Below are 18,592 nucleotides of genomic sequence, written 5' to 3'. Positions count from 1 at the left end.
TATTACTTGCATTCTTTCGCTGAAGTAATTGGTACACCAAATAGCTACCAAATATGCTAATGTTCAATGATACAAAAAAACTACAGGCAGTGTTTCATGTGATTAAATTGACATTACATATAAATCCCGAGAGGTACATCTTTGTCACCAATTCTAGCATTCACTTTTAAGTAATATCCAGCATTCATTTAGCATCAACAACAAATCCAGAATCAATAGCCATTTTACACTTAATCCCACTCAGTGAATGGGGAATATCAATAAAGCAGAACACTGAATATTGAAGCTTTGCTTTCCGTGGCTTTTTCTTCACCTGCATTGAGTTTACAGCAGTGAAAGTTGTATGTTTTATAGATGTTAGGACAAGATCTCAGGAGTCATTAGACAGTTAACCAGCACATTCCAGACTCCCAGCCGTTTATGAAAAGACCGGCACGACATCGTCCTGGCCACATGTGGTGGATAACCAATGTAGTCAATTCGGGGTCTGGTAAGGACCCTTTCCCAGGTTAGCTGCAATTTTAAAGTTGGTAAGTAGACCATTTTCAGTGGCTGAAACATGGCCAGACACAGGAGGCAGGCTCCAGTACAGACTGGGGAACCAGTGCTCCAGAATGTAACCCATCCCCACCCTCACATTGAAGTTGTTGACAATTTTATTTTGGAAAAATATTCAAAGTGCTGTGAGGGTGCCTCCATCTTTTCCTTATGTTGTCACGCTCATGCAGTATGGATTCATGGATTTTTAAAGTCTAAATTTGAAATTAATACTTAATCATAAAACAAATGGATAATGGTGTAATAACCTACATGGGGCATACGGGGTGAGAATGATTATCTTCCCCACGATCCTTGCAGAGTATGCGCTCCCCCGCTGGGGGGAATCTCTATTAATCTCTGTACTAAAGGTCGGCCAGTGAGACACAAACCAGAACAGGAACCCAGTAGGAATCTACCGGGCAGTGTATATACCACGCATAAGGAAAACAGTGGGCGGGATTCTCTCACCCCAGGGCCGGACCGGAGAATTGCAGCGACTGACGCGGATCACACCACGCCGCCGGGACGTGATTCTCAGAGAGCAGAGAATCGGCACCATTGGCGCCGGCACGGTCGGAGCGGCGCCGGTCGGGGGCTGTTCTACCTGTCCCCCCACCCCCCTGGGCGATTCTCCGCCTGGGATGAGCTGAGCGGCTGTACAAAAAAGCCCGTGTCCCGCTGGCACCGTTCTGACCTGGTCTTACCCGGTGGGACCTCGGTATGGAAGGATCCGGGGGCGGCATTCCGGGGGGGGGGGCGGCCATGTTGCATCGGGGCCAGCATGGAGAAGGGACATGCCGCGCATGCGCGGAAATCGCACTGGTCGCACTGCGCATGCCCGCGTTGGCGCCGGTCCCACTGCGTATGCGTGGATCCAGCCGGGCCCATCTGACGCCAGGATCGGCAGCTGGAGCGGCGTGGGTCGCTCCAGTGCCATGCTGGCCCCCTGTAGGGGTCAGAATTGCTGCTCCTGAGGCCATGTTGATGCCGTCGGGAAACGCAACGGCGTTTACGACGGGGTCAACACTTAGCCTCAGGATCAGAGAATCCAGCCCTACATTTCTTTATTTTACTCGGTGTTGACTCCCCGTGCCCTTATTAAAAATAGACACCTTGGGCTGGATTCTCCAAAAATGGGGCTATGCCCCCATGCCGGGGGAAAGAAAGTTGGCGTTTCACTCCCCAGTTTCCTGCAAAAAATAAATGGCAACTCATTTCCCTGCAGGGGCTAGAAGGGACCCGAGGTGCTTCACGCAGCTTTGGCTGCTAATACGGGCCCCGCACGTCCGGTTCCGGGTTCGCGCATGTGCACGACGGTGGCCTCCAGCGGCCGCGTCATGGGCCATGGCGGACTTGGATCGTGGACTAAGACCAACAAACAAGGCCCCTCCGATTGACCATGCGCCGCTGCATCAGACCGGCCTGATCGCTGCCCATAAGGCCCCCCCCGGTGCTTGACTAACCCCCCCTCCAGCTGGCCATGCGACAGTTCCGACCGGCCATACCACATTAGTTCCACGCCGTCGGGATCTCGGCCGGTCGGGATCGGAGTATCGCTGGGAGGGCCTCTGGCAATGGCCCCCCAGCCTCGTGGTGTAATTTGCGGGGGCCAGAGAATTGCCAGAGCGGCGCCGGGCCCGATTCAGTCAGGAACATCGATTCTCTGCCCCCATGCCGAACACGATTTCAGCACGGGGCAGCGGAGGATCCAGCCCTTTATGTTTCAAAAATGGAGTGAAGAGATCAGGTGACCTTTTGCCTGTCAATAGACATGAACTACACAAGGCCTTGGAGCTATCCTTCATGTTTGGGCAATACATTGAAATGCAAATGAAGTTTTGGGACATCTAATTGAGAAGAAATTAAATGTTTCCTGTGGTTAATGACTGACCTTATCCAAATAATTAACAAAATTTGTTCGCTATAATTCTTGCAGACTTTTCAGCTTCGGAGTGAAATTCCACAGAATGGGTGTGATAAGAATCTATTCTATCACAACGATATCTGAATGGGTGAAACTTGGACCCTATTATTTGACAATGACCAGGTCGTCCGAGGTCACTTGTAAAGACAATAGAAAAATGAAACGATGGTCACATGAAAGAAGTTAGGTTGTCAGATAAATATATTTAATAAGGCACATTTTTACAACATTAAGAAAGATTCATACCGGCAAAGGAGAAGGACTCTGCTGAAGGTGCTTCAGCAGGCAGAGATTTTGGGTTAGCCTTTACCTATCTATTTGAAGAACCAAATCCGGTTTTGATACAGGGATTCGACTGCACTCGAATGGAATAAAGAAAGAGAAACCTGCTCTGACAGGCAGTAAACCACTGCAAATCTGTCATCATCAACCTCCAAATGCTATTTCTTCAGTTGAACAAAAATGAATCACAGGCTTGCAGTATCTCAAGACTTCATCTCGGGAGAAGCAAGTGTGACAATGAACTTTTGGACTTTTAAGACCGAATGCCAACTCTTTTGTAATCATTTTTTTGTGTGTGTTTTTGTCCGTATCAGTGTATTAGGAGGTGCAGTTCAATTACATTACGGGTGTTGAGCAATAGACATTTTTTTTTAAACCTCATGAGAAAACCTGTCATTTGCCTGTCCTTAACAGTTGCTACAGTCCTGGCGTTAAAACGAAACACACTTGTCTTTGGTTAGTTGAGACGGGAGAACTATCCCACTACCTCCCCCCTGACCATAACAATACACAAAATTGTGGCACAGCACACATTCGGGAGATTTTTGTCACCCGTAATGAACAAATGATACCAGTTGTTCATTGGAATTGCAATTGTCTACTGGATTAAGAGAGAAGGATAAAACAGACAAAGAAATATTAAGTTAAATGAACAATTCAAATTTATATTTTCTAAAAACTTTCAATGCTATGATTAAAATTTGAAAGAATGTGACACCACACTTGTTAAAGTCAATTTTCAGTGCGAGAGAGGCTTTGGCAGGAATTAAGACAGAGCATACAGTAAAAGTGGATTCTGCAATGGCTAATGTCATGTGAGAGTACCTTTAAGAAACGGGTGTTTATAAATGGGTGTGTATATAAATATCTGTAATGAGAGTACCTTTAAGAAATGGATGTTTATTACTGCAATGATGTCAGAGAGTGGGTGGAGCTGGGCTGTCTGTCAGCTTTTTATTTTCGTTTTAGGCTGTTTGCTGCAGGGTGTGTTTTAATTTTGTTTTCAGTGTTGGAGCTGAAGCCAGACCGAGCAGCTGTACTGCTGTTCTGTCTGCCATGAAAGGACTATCTCTTGATCATTTGGTGAATTCAGAATTATAAATGTTTTCAGTAGAGACTTTAACCTGATGTGTTTCTGATAAAGGTATGGATGTTAAAAAGGAAAGCTTAAAGGTTTACTTAGTGTTGTAGTCTTTGGGGTTGTATTTGAATTAATGGTTGCTAGATGTTCACTGTATGTTTTAAAAAGGTTAACTTGAGTTCAGAGAGTAAACATTGTTTTGCTTTAAAAAATACTTTTCCATTTCTGCTGTACCACACCTGTAGAGTGGGCCGTGTGCTCCCCATATCACAATCTAGTAAAAGTTGTGGGTCAGGTGAATTCCATGATACACTTTGGGGTTCTCTAAACCCTGGCCCATAACACTAAGCCCCAACTTATTCTGCAGTGTTTAGATGGTAATAAACCACATAGGTATAGCAACTCTATGTTGTTTCATGTATTTTAATGGTGAGTCTCTTGGTGAGATACCATTCTCCCATTCATGTGCAGCCTCTGGAGGAACAGAGGGCGGGATTCTCTCAGCCCAGGGCCAGGCCGGAGAATCCCCGCGACTAGCGCCACGTCGCCCCGACGGCGGCACGCGATTCTCCGCAGAGCAGAGAATTGGCGCAATTGGTGCCGGCGTGGTTGGCGCGCCGCCAGCCAGGGGCCGCTCTACGCGGCCAGCCCGCCGATTCTCGGATGGACCGAGCGGCTGTCGTAAAAACGGCGAGTCCCGCCGGCGCCTGCTCTCAGCCGGCGGGACCGCGCCGTTGAAGGGTCCGGGGGCGGCCTGTGGGGGGGGGGGGGGGCCGTCCCTTGGGGGGGGGGGGCTCCGATGTGGCCTGGCCCGCGATCGGGGCCCACTGCACGTTGGCGCCGGTGCCACTGTGCATGTGCGCGTTGGTGCCGGTGCCACCGGATCCCGCGGCACCCAGTTGATGCCGGGATCAGCAGCTGGAGCGGCGTGAACCGCTCCAGTGCCGTGGGGGGGCCAGAATTGCTGATCCTGAGGCCGTGCTGACACCGTCGAGAAACGCGTTTCCGACGGCGTCAACACTTAGCCTCAGGATCACAGAATCCGGCCCAGAGTATCTTGGACAGCAACTATTATATAATTAAATTTAACTGCACATGTATAGGCACCGGAAGATGCCACCCAAATTACGTTACAATGTTGGTGAGCACTGCTGGCCTCACTGTTATATCTACCACAAAGTGTAGACAATTGTCTGCCTGAACCCAACTAGCTGACAAAGGGTAGTGTGTGATGGCAGTAGAAATTAAATCTGAATTGCTGCAGTCTCTTGTGAAATCGAAACGTAACTTTCCATTTTCTCTGAATTGAAACTTCAAAGTTTTAAGGGAGGCAGCATTTTTCTGTCAAAGCGAGAAGACAGTAAACATTTGATTTGTTTAACTGTTATGAAAAAAAAGGGAACAGATGATTCCACTGAAGTAGGCTTCAGATTTGTAAAGGATGGCCAGACTTCTGAGGCACGATAAGCTCACAAACGATGCATAAAGTACCTGATTTCAAGGCAACGATTTAAAAACTCTAGACCCAAAATATGGAAGATCCAGCAGATTAATGCCACAGAACTCTTGTGTCACAAGGCAATCTCCTGCATTGAGTTCTAGCTACCTCATTTGCTTAGAAATTTATTTGTAAGAGTAACCTGTGGAATAGCACCAGAAAATAATCTTTAAAAGCTGCTGGACTGTCATACCATTTGGTTCACTACTGTCCTTCATGGAAGGGATTCTGTCACTTCTTCCTCATTTGGCATGTACCAGACTTCAGTCCTACACAAGGTTGATGCCACTTCATGCCCACTGACCATTCCAGGAGGGCGGTGTTCAACCAGTCAACTAACTGGTGGAGGAAGCTCTATCAACATTCACATTATTGTCAATCATGGCAAAGCCTAACATGTCAGGGCATGGGATGAGGCTTAAATATTTGCAAGCTCTGTTAGCCAAAATGCTGAGTGATTGCCTGCTGCCAAGGCTGAATGCACTTGCGACAAAATAACAACGTATATTTATACCCACCTTTAAAGTAATGGAATGTCCCAATGCGCTTCTGAGGCACATGATAAAACAAAGTTTGAAACTGAACCAAATATGGGGATATTGGGCTGGATATTCATCTTAGAGGTGGGCAGTGGGAGTTTGGAAATTTTCCAAATCAGGACACCCACCTCTGGATTTAATTGTAGGATTTTCACTCTGGGGTTGGTCGGCGGGGTGGGGGGCGGGGGTGTTATCTGCAGGTTACAGGATTCAGGTCTGCCCCCCATAAAGAATTTAAAGGCAACAAAAGGTCCACCTGGTGCCGTGGCAAACTATTTAAAAGACCCGTCTTGGTCTGAGACAATTTATCCCAGCCGCAATAAAATCAATCAGACAAAAATGCTCTCTATGCCATCATTCCCCACACTCCCACGCCTTCCCCATGTCCCATCCATGTCAATTCATGCCACCCCATACCCCATCCAAACCCAATGGCTCCTTGTGCTCTCCATGCCAACCTATGTCCCTGCACCCACCCCCATAGCCTCTCATACACTCCATGCCAACCTATGGTATTCCATCCAGACCAAATTGTCACTCATGCCCTTCATGCTATCCTTTGGCACATCCATGCCCATTCTTCATGCAATTTATACCATGTTTGAAAAAGATTTAAAAGAAACAAGTATAACTTATACTTCATTTTTAAAAATTGCTTTGACCACAAGCCTATAAAAGTGTCAATTACCCAGCCCCTTAAAGTAGCGATAGCTGATCCAGCAAACACTTGACACCACTGTATCTTCTGTAAATACACTCTGTGTAGTGGACAGAATTGATACCAGAGACAGCTGTCAATTAAGTTATGTTTTCCCTTGGGTGCAGCTGTTTCAAGAATCCAAAGGATGTCTGGGTTCCTAGCCAAGCTTCATTATGCATTCCCTCAACCACACTATGGTTCACAACACTTTTGAAGGTCCATGAACCATAACTCCTTGAAAAACTGATCAGACTCCACAAAATTGCAGGGAACTAAGAAATGCCTTTCCTTGTAATGGTGCTAGCAAGATCAGGAGTGCGGGTACGTGACCTGCATCAGCCTGCTCCTTATCCCACATTAGTGAAATTTGGGGATGCCAGAAAAGGGGTCGGGAATCCTGGAATCTGGTGCCAGCCACCATTTTTACTGCTCTACTGAGTCTCCCCAACTCTGTGAAAATCCAACCCATTCGGTCAGATGAGAGAAAACCTGGTCTCGCAAGTAGGCTTTAAGGAGGAAATAGATGTGGAGAGGTGACGGAGTATGGAAATGGAGAGTGGTGTAGTGGTATTGTGACTAGACTAGTAATCCAGAATCCTGCCATGGCAGATGGTGACATTTCAATTCATTAAAAATCTGGAATTAAAAGTATAATGATGACCATGAAACCATTGTTGGTTGTTGGAAAAACCCATCTGGTTTACGAATGTACTTTAGGGAAGGAAATCTGCTGACCTTACCCGGTCTGGCCTACATGTGTCTCCAGACCCAAACAGCGATGCGGTTGACTCTCAACTACCTCCCCTCTGAAATGGCCTCGCAAGCCACTCAGTTCAAGGGCAATTAGGGATGGGCAACAAATGCTGGCCCAACCCAGTGACGCCATATCCCAAGAATGGATTTTAAAAATGCAATTCCAGAGCTTAGGTAACTGAAACCACTAATGGCAGAACAATTATAATTAGGAATGAATAAAGGAGCAGATTTAGTGGAGCACATGAATCTTACAGGGTCATGGGGTTGGATGAGATAACAGAGATAGGGAGGGGAATAAACCATAGAGGGACCTGAATACAAGAATGAGTCAGGTAGATCCCGGGAGTGCGGTCTCCCGGCTTCTATCGGTCAGATTGCGTCACGGTGCGCTGCTTTACGGGCGCAATGTGGCCGTTCGATCGCGCCCAGAACTTCAACTCTATTTGTGATGGAGCTCTAATTTTAAACTTGTACAGCACCACAGCCAAGCTTCCCACTTTCACAGGGAAACCCTGAAAATCCTTGGGACCACCAACACACCAGTGGTTTGTTAAAGCAAGACTCCCATCTACCCCTGGTTGCTGTGGAAGGGCACAGACCCAGCCTCATGGTCTGGTTACAGCAAATCAAACTCAATGGGCTGGAAACTTTTAAAATTTCCAACGGTATCCTTTAAGATGTCCTGAGAAGGTGTGAGGGTGTTTTCCGCAGTGAACCGGGCCAAATTAAATGTGTCAAAGCCAAATCTACAACAATCCGGATTCGACACCCAAGTTCTTCAGAGCCAGATATGTCCTTCATCAGAGGGTTGAAGCAGAGCTGAAGAGATGAGAAGAGCTGGGCGTAATCCGGGCAGTTCAGATCTCCGAGTGAGCAGCCCCCATAGTCACTGTTGGCAAACTGGATCGTTCCATAAGAATCTGTGGGGACTGCAAATTAACAATAAATCTGGCTGCACAGGTGTATAGGTAACCAATCCCCCGGATCGAGCACCTCTACGCAAAGTTGGTGGGAGACCTCACCTACTCTAAATCAGATCTCAGCCACGTCTGCCTTCAATGAGAGTTGGACGAGGAGTCACAGAGGTTTGCCACAATAAATACCCACAATGGCCTTTTTCAGTACATGAGGGTATTTGGTGTCGCGTCTGCCTGCGCCATTTTCCAGTGTACGATATAAAACCTCCTCCAAGGTGATGGTCCACCTCAGTGATATGTTAGTTACCGGCACCACCCCTGAAAAGCACATGTCTAGCCTGGAGAAGGTGTTAAAAAGGTTTTGGGACACGGGGGTACATCTCAAATGCAAAAAATATACATTTCAGGCATTGGAAATTATATATCTGGGATTTTGCATTGATGCATTGAGCTGACTCCCCTGTCAAGAAGTGTACCACCTCCACCAGCATTGGCTTTGAATTCTTAGACATCTTGCCAGTGTCGGCTGGCCACATTCGTAACAGGACCCAAAGAGACTCCATATTATCAAAAGTAAAGAGGATGATTCAGGCGGGGGGGGGGGGGGGGGGGGGGGGGGGGGGGGGGGGGGGAGCGGGGGGGCACCATGATAAATCCTAGCACTTGAGGCCCTATTTACCACACCAAGGTGAATTGACCTGCGATGGTGGTGTGATCCTGTGGGGCTCATGAGTTGTGGTTCCGCCACTAGTTACAGGAGCAGCATAGTGCCCACCCAAGACAAAACAAAGATGAAGATGCTGGCTTGCAGCTATATATGGTGGCCAGGCATTAAACAGGCCTTCAAAGAAATGGGACAGCAGTGTCACCCCTGTCATATGCAACAGTCCCAGCCTCCATTGGCCACTCTCCAATCTTGGGAATGGTCAGATCGCCCATGGACCCGGGTCCACGGTGACTATGAGGGCCCTTTCCTGGGCAGGATGTTATTAGTTTCGGTGGTAGCCCATTCCAAATGGCTGTCTGTACAGGTGATGAGGACCATGACCCCGGCGGCCATTGTAGTTGGCTTGCACTGAGTGTTCACTATTCATGGACTACCAGAGTGTATCGGATTAGACAATGCCTCTTTTCCATGGGACGACTTCCAAACGTTTGCACGAGCCAACGACAAACGACAAAGGACGGCCCTGCACCATTCTGCATCTAATGGTTTGGCCGAGAGGGCCATTAGGGCCTTTAAGAACACCACGCAGAAAGAATCTGACAAACCGCTATGTCATAGGGCTTGTCAATTTTCCATTGCTATACAATTCGACCCCCCACACCACCATGACGGTCACGCCTGCTGGGTTGTTGATGGGCTGTCATCTCAGAAGTCACTTGAATTTAATGCTTCCTAAATTAACAGGGAGGGTGGAGCCACTCCAGGCCTCCAAGAGCAGTCAACGGGCTACGCAGAAGGGCAGATCGTGGGGGACCCGGTCTTGGTTTGTAACTTTACCTCGGGGCCGCTATGGCTAGTCGGACAGATTGTGTCACAGCTGGGGCCTGTTTCATACGGTGGCAACCCCCAATTCAGTGCAAATGAGTCCCAATGGTATTTTCAACACTCCTGTGAATGTTCCTGAGCAGAGGGAGAAGAAGGCTCCCGAATCAACTTAGCCAGCTGTGCCTTTGGAGGCCGGTGAGGCCAGGGATCCTATCGCTGAGGGGGTGCCTCCTGTACTGTCGCCGGCTATTGACAGCTGGACTACCCCAAAGGATGTACAACCTCCAGGCAGTCTACACAGGTCTGGAAGGACTCAAATGTCACCAGACTGACCCTTTAATGAACAGTTTTCCCCCTCATGTCTTTTGCCATGTATATAGAGCCTGTACAGATTTATTGTATGAAATGTAATGAGGGACTTAATGGCAGAGGGATGTGGTAGCACCAAGGGGTGGCCCTGGTGGACAACGTGCCCGGTCTAGGCTCTGAAAGAAGAAGCTGTCTCTCTATCTCGAATGCTACTTCTGTGAGTCCACAGTGAAAACCAGTACAAGCTGAAAGAAAAGATAACATTTATCTGAAAGCATGAACTGCAGAAGAAACTAACTGGAAGATGTCCACCAGAAACAAAGAATCATATTCTTTTACTTTTATCATTATTTAACAACCCTCTTTCCCCTCTGTGTTTGTTTGTCTGTGTGTGTGTGTTTAGACGGTGAGGCAAATTAAATAGGGGGTGGTGAGAGATTAGATAGTAGTTAACTAATTGTATTTGTTGCCTTTTTAAATATAGTTACTGTATATAATAAAAAGTTAATTATGTTTACATTTACAAACCTGGTGACTGTTGTTATTGGGCACCATGGGTATTTTAAAATGATAAATAATTTCAACCATGTTGTGACTCTGGGTCAAGTGGGGCTGGAATTGATGGTGCACTAGCCCAGGGTGTCATAACAATGTAGACCTTGGAGCCGAAGAGAATGGACCCATCCTATTGTGTTCCATGCCTGTATAATGACCAGCATTTGAATTTCGTTAATACACCCCTTTGTTACCACTGGAAGCTTCCAGAGCGTTTCATGAACCACCACAGAAGGCATTATCAATATTGTCAACAAGCAATATTTATTCATCAGTGTGTGATCACCAGGCTTGATCACACACTGGACACAGACACAGATAAATCCCACAGAGGAGATGGGGTAGGTATCTTGACCGCAAGACAGAATTGGATCAAATATATCACAAAGAAGTCACAGTAAAACTGAAGTCAATGGGTGGGGGAGAAAGGGAAATCCTCCAATAGCTGGAGTCATACCTATGACAAATGACCAATCATTACAGGAGTTCTTGTAGGAATTCTTTGAATGAAAATCCTTGTCTCAAATATTCTCAACTGCTTCATTAATGACCTTTCTTCTCCCATAAATACAGGAGTGGATTTGTTTCCTGTGCATTCCAAGGTTTAAGTCCATTCAAGATTTTTCTGTATGAAGACAGCAGCTGAATGACATCCAACATTCCCACCACAATATAAAAAGCATCCTTTCACCGCTGGCCAGAAGCAAAGCTTGACCACCTGGCAAGCTGCAACACTCGAGAATCTTGTCATCAACCATGCCAAAATAATTTTAAGGATCACCCTCAGTACCAATGTGTTCAATTTTAAACCCTTCGGGAGCCAGTGCTGGTTCCTGTACCTACGATCTACACAGGATACATTACAGTTAAACGCCATGATTACTTCATCATGACCTGGCTTCTCCAGTAATCTCTACCAACTGGGAAATTCAAGAATGGTTATTTGGTGGGAATATCAACTCTTCTAAATTCTTCATTGAGCCACAGACCAGTTTGAACTGAAAATGTATTAACGCTCCTTCATTGTCACTGGGTCAATTTCCTGGAATTTTCAACTTGATGCCAACAATGAAAGCACCACCATCGCAATTAACAGTGGGTTTTCCAGCATCGTTCACCTCCCAAGAACAAAAGATAAAGGGAGTAATTTAATAGCCGCGTTGTGCCCGCGCAGATCCGGATGCGCCGCTTAAAAAATTGGAAAGACCAAAATCGGGATCCGTCCAAACGTGGCAAGACACCAATTGACACCAATTAAGACCAATCTCCATCTCATTAGCAAGATGTAAGTCAAATTTAATGCCTTCCTGGGAACTACCCAGGTCCCTCAGCGAGAGATCAAGCGGGAGCCTTTTAGCACTGGTCCACACAAACGTGGACATGGCATAACGGCACCGAGTCCCCCAGGCCATTGGAGACTCCTGGGGGTCAGGGATGGGGCAGGGTGTCACCCTGGTTCTATCTCTGGCACCCAGGCACCTTGGCACTGCCACTCTGTCACCATCAAGGTGCACAGGTGGCACTGCCAGTGTGCCAGCATGGCAGCCCCAGGGTGCCAGAATACCAGGGTGGCATTGCCAAGTGATGGGGCCTGAGTGGGGGCCATGCCATGAAAGGGTGGGGGAGGTGAAGGGTTGGTAAGAATTGGCCTTCTATAGGTTGGGCAGGGTGAAAAGTGGGGTGCTGAAAAGGGGGGACAAATGGGGGGGATGGGAAGGACTGAAAAGGGGATGCCCTCAGCGACCCCATAGCAGGGTGTCCTCACTTGGGGAAGTTTGAGGGACACTCAAGTTCACTTAGAGATCGGGGCACTCTTTCAAAATGGCAGCCTGATCGCTGAGGTGTCACCAGCAAGTTCAGCTCCCTGCTGCTGAAAACATTTCTAAGTGTGGTTTAGACCAGAGAGAAACTCCCCAAGGCCCCCTCCCCCCAAAATGACTAAGGGCATGATTTAATGGCCATGTCCCACCAGAATCGGGTTTCCCGACAACCATAATGCCTGGCGAGTTCTAACCAGATCTCTGAGGTGTTGCGATCTGGATCCCACCCACAGTGGGTGGGACCCTGTCTCGCATTGTTAAGTGAGTTTAAGAACCCACGTAGCTGTACTGACGTTGGATCTAATGGCTACCCGGCAACTACTGGCCTCGCCGAGGAGACCCCAACTGAGCGCCGATTAGGACAATTGGGGACCAGGTATACCAGCATTGGAGGTGTCTCCCAGGTAATTGGAGGCCCCGAGTGGTCGGCCTCTGGCCTGGTTGACACTGCTAGTGCCACACAGGCACCTTGACACTGCCAGCTTGGCACCCTGGCATTTTGCCTGCATCGGGGATCGGGTCCGTGGGTGCCCTGCCAGTATGTATGAGGTGGGTGGGGGGACTCAAGGATCCCTCCAACAGGTGAATTGAGGGGGGGGGGGCTCTGGGGGTTGCATCAGAGGGTCGAGAGATTGGGATGCCATTTTCAAATGGTGCCCCAGCCCCTTCCTGCGGAGCTCCTCAGTACAGGATATGGGGCCAAGTGTGGCCTTAGCGGGGCATTCCCCGCCAGGGGCTGAAAACCCCCCAGAGTGTCGTTCAATAGCGGGGTCGTTCCCGGTGCTTAACCCTTGATTCCCGTCCAGAACAAACTCTATTTTTTTGACAGTTAAATCGCGCCCTTACGTGTGGTAAATACCGATGTGAATCTCACTAAAATAAACGGCTGAAATACCCTGCCAAATCTGCCCAGGATGACAATTTTTCCCTTAAATCGCGCCCAAAATAAATAAATCTGGAGCAGCTTAGATTAAATTAACTTGAATATCTGCAGTGAAGCGGGTGCAATTGACATCTCAAATGTTGTCCAGTAAACTATTTGCTGGGACTGGAGCTAATTAAGCAATGCCAGAAAAATATAGAAGGAACTCAAACTCAGTTTTGAATCCTTTAAGGCTACTTTGCCTCCAAAAAATATAATTAAGCTGTAGAAAGGCTTCAGGGGAAAGCAGTGAGGAGGGATATTTTATGTAACTTTGTGGCCATATTGAAATCATCTGCAACAAATAAATTGAATAAGAAGTGGTTTGCTTATTTGTAATAAGATCATTAATTGGTCCAAGGTACCTAATTGGCATTGACACAAAATAAGTGCATTAATACCCAGAAAAAATTCAAATGTGCTGTAAAATGCAAAATGCCTCAGGGTACGCTCACACAGAATTTACCCACTCTGACATTTGCATTGTATTTTCACCAGCTGAGTTCAGATATAAAGGTTAGAATTATAGAATTAAACTTTAAAGACTCCCACACATTGAACTTGAAGATTAAGTAGCTACTTCAGTGTTTTGCTACATTTGATTCTCTTCCCCTGTTTTTAACACAAAAGGTCAAAGTTAGGAAAACAGAGAAGAGTGATTTTATTGACTTTCCCAGAATTCGGCTATTTACAATTCTGACACAAATAGACACTTGCTTTCTGTGGCCAGGCGAAGCATAGTCTGCAGATCGCACGTGCAAATCTGAGGGATGCAAATAAAAAGCAACTCTGCCAAGGTTTTTTTTACCAGTTTTAGAAAGGGATCCTTAACACCGGCAATAGGTCCCCTAACAGGTGTGCAGGAAATTTGAGCGCTATCTTTGGATGCTGCCAGAAGTGCCTCTAAAGCACTTGAACCAAAATGGCATTGGATACGTTTTCTGATTGGGTCACTGAACCATCAGTTTCCACCCAGAAAACCATCACACCATTCATCCCCCAGTTACTTGTAGAAAATTCTTTGATCTTGGCCGGAATTCTCCGGCCGTTGCGAGTCACTTTTCCCGCCGGCAGCACACCCCAGCCCGGAGGTTTCCTGGAGGCGCGGGGAGGCTCCAATTGGAAATCCCATTGATAAGCGTGGCAGTAGAGAATCCTGCCGCCAACGAACGGTGCGCCACTGAGAAGCACGCGGCTAGGGGACCAGAGAATCCAGCTTGTCTTGCCATAACCTGATGTGTACAGTACTCAGAAAAACATTCAAGGGTCCTGTTCAGCACAAAACCTAAAATTTGCTTAGTGAATATCGACGAAATGTTCCAGAAGTTAGAGACAAAATGGAAACGTTTCCAAAGTCAAATCCGTTCACTTTTTTAAGTACAAAGGCAGCACTCGTGTAAATGCTATCCGCAGTAATGCTCATTAATTAATGCATCTCATTTCAACAGCCAGCTTCGCCTCACAATCAGCACTTGTCAGGTCAGACAAATCATAGTTGATCTTCAGCTAATTAATTTTTTTTAAATAAAGATATCCGCCAGAAACAAAGCAACAAACTGGAAAAAGGACAACCGCACTTCATGAGCAGTATTATGTAGTTTAACATCCATACTTTAAAGTGCTAACTTATAACACATGCACTCATTCAATGAACTTTCGACTTATCATAAAATAATCATCCTTCATGACAGTTGTATTTATTGTGCCATCCAGGCAACCTATGTCAACTGTTTCCTTTTAAAATGTGACTGGAAAATTATATGTAAAATTATAAGATTGTCGAAGTACAACCCTCACTGAATGTGCTTCACTAATTTCATCTTGCAACCATTGAATCAGGCACATATTGAATATTGCAATCTTACTGTCGTCAAATTTGAAGACAAAGGGAACAGGGTGGGTCTCCGTCGGTGCCATTTCTCAAGCATACAGTGGCTAAATCGAAAGGAACATGGTTGTTTTGCTACTAAGATTGAAAATAAACAGGAAGGAAGGAGATCAAACTAAGTTTTATTCACTGCAATTCTAGTTCAAGCTAGTTGCCAGGAACATATGTTCCTTTTGCAGTCCGACAACCTTGTGATTGAAAAAAGTTGGCCCTGCCTAAGCTATGACCAATGGTATATCTTTGAAAAACTGCATGGTAAAGCTGATGTGCATTGCTGCCCACATAAGTTGACTGGCACAACACGGTAAACAATTGGCTCCACATCTGGCATGAAAACTGTGCAAGACCAATGTGTGCACACGTGCATGACTTTAAAAGAAAGTGCTGTTAAATCAGGCTGATAAGCTTTCATATTTAAAAGTTGGATGCAACCTAATTAGATTGCTCCATTATAGGTATCAACATGATGGAGCGAGACTCTCCTCTTTGTTGGGCCTCATAAGAGCGCGCAGAGCCCCGCTGATTGACATAACAAACACTAAATGCCCTATTCAGGCACCATCCCTCTGACTGTACGAGTTTATTATTGCCACTGTATGCTACCAGAATGGATAATCTCTGCATTTCAAACAAATAATATAAATATTGAATGAGGCATTATGAGAATGTCTGCAGTATTTTCTCACTGCACATCGCTGCGTTATCACGAGTTTGACTTCAAAACAATCTTTTATTTCGGTCAGCCACGGGAAATTATAAAAATCCGTAACTGTGTTTAAAAACTGAGCTCAGATTTCATGTTAGTGATCGGTATTTAATTAAGTGAAAAACCTCTTTCGATTATGCAGAAGGCCAAGTCATTCTACAATGTACACACCAAGTTCACCACCTCTGGACCTTGGCGTGGTCCCACCATACTGCGCTGGGGCATAAAACAATCTAATCACGTAAGCCATGTTAAAAGAATGTTTGAGAGTTTTAGAGTCTGCTTCTTCTGCACTTTAATTGCTGCATATAAAAAAGAATAAAATAAAATGTGTCAATGCATGAAACGGCATCAAGACTGCTATATTAAATGAACACAATTTTCTCTGCCAGCTTTATCATACGGAATCGTCCACACTGCTTCGGCTGGCAGTTTCTATTCTAATCTTTCTCTCAGCTTTGTAATTGTCTGAAGCTACACTCTTCCCTGCTGGAAGATTAATTAGCCAGCTCCCCCTGCACAATATACCATACCTCTGAATGCTGTGGAATCTGGAATGATGCCAACTCTCTTATTACAATTCAGCTGGCTGCTGCTGTGAGAGGCTCACTTCTCCCCTAACAACAGTTGCTGTGCCAACTTAACCTCAGCACTGGCTAACTTTCAGAAATCAGAGGCCAGACAAACTTTGATTGGCATAATTACTCACAGTCATTAAGCGCAGTCGCATTACACATGCAAAACAGGCGAGTGGAGAGCACGCCGGCAGCTCACATCAGTAAGACGTGCAGCTATTCAACAGTGTACTGTAATGGAGAAGGCAAGCGGCTCCTACCTAATGGATCTCAAATACTAAAGCGACAAAAACCCTCAGCGCAGAATTTAGTTAAAGAGCAGCATCGAGATCATCTGAGGAGGGTAACCTTGTCAGCCATGTTGGATGCAAGGCTTATGGCAAACACAGTAGGATACGTTAACCAGACAGCAATTTTCCCACGGTCTTATTCTAAGCAATCAGTAATCAGCTCTTGAACAATTTTTTTTTCCACAGCTGCCATTAATGAAGACAAGACGAATCTGCATACTGCCATTCTTCATTGTGCTAACTTGGCAATGAGCCTACTGCACAACTGAATAGCCAAACATAGGGCCTTGAGGTGAAAACATGGAAACAGCTGAACACTGCAAAAACTGGTTCACTCGAAACGGTGAAACAATTAACAAAGGGTGGGAAAATTAGAAGTGAAAGCACGAGTAGGCTGTTGAAACCCACGCTTTCGCATTCTTCCTGCATCTTCGACTTGCTCTCTGTGCGGGTAGGAATTTAGCAATCACTAACTCAGGTACAGATACAAAATACTGTACAAAAAAAAAGTGGACTAAACGAAACAAAAAAAAAAAATGAGGCCAGGCTGAAATTCCTGCGCACTCTGCAACCATCACTAATTAATTAGCGCTAAATTACCTCACAGATCGGCCAGGCATCAGCTTCGTGAAGTTTATTCAGCTCAAGGCGACAAAATCGAAACAAAGCGAATAAAGAATATCCAGCAAGACCCAGGATTCAGCTGCTGGATATGAATCAGAATTTATGGGAGAATCTGCTGCATGTGAAAGCAGGTCATAAGCTCTGCAATACAGGCTGCAACAGCCAACTGCAAAATGAATACATCACACTCAAACAGGCTGACGCAGCTACAGCACACATCCTTACTTCACACCATCAAAATATTCGATGAAACACACTTGCGAAAATACTAATGATGTTGGCCATTTTATCACAGTTTTAATTTTATGTGCCACCGAGCAGCCTTTGCCTCTTTAAGCTTTTTGTTACCAACGCGACTATTTTCAAGGAACTCCAGTGACCCGCTATGAGAGTTGGAAATTTGCCTAACTTTGCTACGAATCGATTGTTTACTTGCAAATTAGCAATTACCATAGTTATGTTCGGGATTTGATTACTCCCAGCAGTGACGAATTATGCTTCCGTGAAAAAAAAATGTTTTGTGCGTAATCCGCTCTCCACTGCAGCATATTTGTGCACCTGTAGTATGCCAGCCTTGTACTGCGCTGAACGGTACGTTAATTAATCATATGAAGCTACAAAGCACCACTTTGTAAATGAACGAGAGGGGACTCTTTTGTTTCTCCCACTGGAAGTTACAGTACAAACCTGGCAAATCTATGTGGCTAACCTAAAGGCAAGCAGATACTGTTAATGATTGTGCACGGAGCAAAATGAGACATGATGCCATATGTCTCATTCTGTCAAGCTGGAAATGAGGAGGGATGCAGCAGCCATTTTTATAAACAGAATAACACTGAGCAATAAAGGGTTGTTAATGCAAACAATACAAAGCAAATTTATAAAATCAAATTACAATGGCGATATGCATGCTAGGACGTTTGCAATTACCCTAACAGCATCTATTGCTGAGGGGTGGATGAATTTAAAAAGCAGAGCTGTTAAAAATGAAATGGAGCAATTTTGATTAACACCTCAATTACGGGCAATGAATTTAAAAATATGAAATACGTAAAAAAGAATCTGAGTGAAACATAATCATACCATTCTTGATGCCATAGATAATTTTGTGGCTGAATAGAAAGAGCTTATATTTGCATCGGGGAGGGAATATTAAACAAACACTTAATTGGTA

At 45.7% G+C, this 18,592-nt stretch overlaps 1 protein-coding gene across 12 annotated transcripts in view; it reads right to left on the bottom strand.

The window, feature by feature from the left end:
- tnrc6c1 (trinucleotide repeat containing adaptor 6C1) overlaps nt 1–17,537 on the bottom strand; it is an 881,061-nt gene extending 863,524 nt beyond the window's left edge. For 5 of the 12 annotated variants that reach the window (XM_072483295.1, XM_072483299.1, XM_072483317.1 and 2 more), the window contains exon 1: nt 17,395–17,507. The gene's annotated coding sequence lies outside the window, so the exon portion shown is untranslated. Of the gene's footprint in view, nt 1–17,394 lie in introns of all 12 variants that reach the window. The other 7 variants (XM_072483298.1, XM_072483301.1, XM_072483300.1 and 4 more) reach the window with 5 other exon arrangements.
- Nucleotides 17,538–18,592: the final 1,055 nt, after the last annotated feature.

The sequence above is a fragment of the Scyliorhinus torazame genome, chromosome 18, assembly GCF_047496885.1.
Source record: "Scyliorhinus torazame isolate Kashiwa2021f chromosome 18, sScyTor2.1, whole genome shotgun sequence".
Lineage (NCBI taxonomy): Eukaryota > Metazoa > Chordata > Chondrichthyes > Carcharhiniformes > Scyliorhinidae > Scyliorhinus > Scyliorhinus torazame.
Note: the sequence above shows the minus strand (reverse complement) of the source record. Positions and strands in the feature narration are given on the sequence as shown.